This window comes from Bison bison, unplaced genomic scaffold (assembly GCF_000754665.1).
Source record: "Bison bison bison isolate TAMUID 2011002044 unplaced genomic scaffold, Bison_UMD1.0 scf7180017864483, whole genome shotgun sequence".
NCBI lineage: Eukaryota > Metazoa > Chordata > Mammalia > Artiodactyla > Bovidae > Bison > Bison bison.
The window spans coordinates 383,927-386,035 of NW_011495043.1; the positions used below are offsets into that span (position 1 = coordinate 383,927).

General features: G+C 50.4%; 1 protein-coding gene across 1 annotated transcript in view; it reads left to right on the forward strand.

The window, feature by feature from the left end:
• Positions 1 to 293: 293 nt before the first annotated feature.
• ZC3H12D (zinc finger CCCH-type containing 12D) overlaps positions 294 to 2,109 on the forward strand; it is a 34,874-nt gene continuing 33,058 nt past the window's right edge. Inside the window, exon 1 of the mRNA XM_010862569.1 lies at positions 294 to 567. The gene's annotated coding sequence lies outside the window, so the exon portion shown is untranslated. The remainder of the gene's footprint in view (positions 568 to 2,109) is intronic.

Consider the following 2,109-nt stretch of genomic DNA (forward strand, 5'->3'; position numbering starts at 1 on the left):
GACTTTGTGACCTGCCTGGGACCCCTGTGATGGCAGGGAAATGCCCACGCGCCCATGCACCCAGGTTCTGTCCCTGCCCCGCCCCCACCTTGGCTCTGTGTAACTGGCAATTCTGTATATAAAGTTGTGAGCCCCCACCTTCCTAAGAAGCATCTAGGATCAGATGCTCTTCTCAGCTGCCGGCCAGAGTGGGAACTTGGAGCAGCCACGTCCACCGTGTCCACCGTTGGGGGCGGGGGTGGGGGGAGGCGGAGAGCTCTTATTTTCGTCTGCCCTAGCCCTGCCCTCACGGAGTGTGTTTGCATGTGGTTGTTGAACTTTGATTCAGTGACTCATGCTGAGGTGCAGGCTTCATCTCCCTCCCTCATCTGATTGCTGTCTTCCTCTCCTTTAAAAGAAAAAAAAAAGGCAAAGCAAAACTACCTTTGCAGCTTTGAATGTGAATGGTGAAAGGAAGCAGAACTTCGGCCTGAAGAGACTCTCCCAGCCTCGGGGACACCTGGATAGCTGGGAGGACAGCTGAGGGGACCGGGGTGTCCACCTCGAGGGCCCTCGACACGCCCTGCTGGTGAGTGCAGGTCCTCTGGCATCGGTCAGTGTGATAGAGTGCTGTCAGACTTGTGGCGGGGGTGGGAGGACAGAGACAGCGCACTCAGGGAGGTGGGGGCCGGGATGCAGGGCATGTGTTCTTGGATGGGAAGCATCCTAGCAATAATCTCATCTCCCTCAGTTACTCTGAGGGCTCAGTGGGGGAAAAAAATAGGTAAGCATCTTTAATTTCCTTTGGGTGAAATCTTGCTCTATCTAGCAAAATTGTATTTAATGTCAAGAGGGCTTTTATTGGAGAAAGATTAATCAGAAGAAACTCTTAGGTTTAAGTAAAAGCTCCTGCTTTAAAGATGTTTTAATTGTATGAAATCAGGACTAGGGTCTCAAAGAGTCGGACATGACTGAGGCGACTTAGCACGCATGCACAGAACTCTGCAGCACATCTGAAACCTGTCTCCATGCTTTTGAGAACATCTTGTAGACGAGATGGTGACTGGTAGGTGTCTAGTTTCCAGGCAGATCGGGAACGTTTGGCAGGGCCCCAAACGCCATGTCTTCCAGAGGATGGCCCCGTGGGCTTCAAGAAGACCTTCGAGGACGTTGAAATAAGTCTTCACCTGATGGCAGTGAATGTAATCTTGGCTTATGCCCTGGGGCCATTTTAGAATGCTTGGCCACGAACTCCAAGAGGTGACCTCAGGGCCACATGTTGCCAAGCCAGGAGTGCCAACACCTGGCAGCTGAATAGGCTGGGAGGGGCATTGAGCAGATGGTTTTGCTTTAAACTTTGCTTCAGAGTTGCCCTGCGGTATCGATCAGGGCTGTAAATACTTGTGTGTACACCTGAAGCAACCTCCAGCAGCACACAAGGGCCGGAGAAAACAAAAGGCCAGCCCAGCCCCCCAGGCTCAGAGCAACATTATTCACAACAGCCCCCAGGTAGCAGCAATCCAAGTGTCCGTGGATGAATGGAAGGATAAACAGTGTGGTTTATATGACACGGATGAACCTTGAAGACATTGTGACAAATGAGACAAGCCAGACCCAGAAGGACGAATACTGCACGATTTCACTTGCATGAAGTAGCTAGGATCGTCAAATTCGTAAAGACGCAAAGTAGAACTGTGGTTACCAGGAGTTGAGGCGGGGGGGATGGGGAGTTAGGGTTTAATGGGGATAGAGTTTCCATTTGGGAAAACGAAAACGCTCTGACTATGGAGGGTGATGATGGTTGCTTACTGCTGCTGAAATGCACTCATAAGAATCGTTAAAACGGTGAATTTTATGCTATGACTCTTTTGCCACAATTTCATAAAATTATAATTCTGTTAAGGAAAAAAAAAAAAGGTCAGGCCAAAACCACAAATCTCATGGGCTGAAGTTTTTGCCTCTCTGTGACTTCCTCAAACTCTGACAACTCCCCTGAGGGCTTCTAGATCTAAGCTGAACCAGAAAACTTCTGCAGGGACTCTGTCTAGAACCGTCCCCTCACCACGGTGGGTGACTTCCGGTGGGCGTGTGCAGGAGATTTCTCTGCAGCTGGCCAAGGCAACCTGGGAA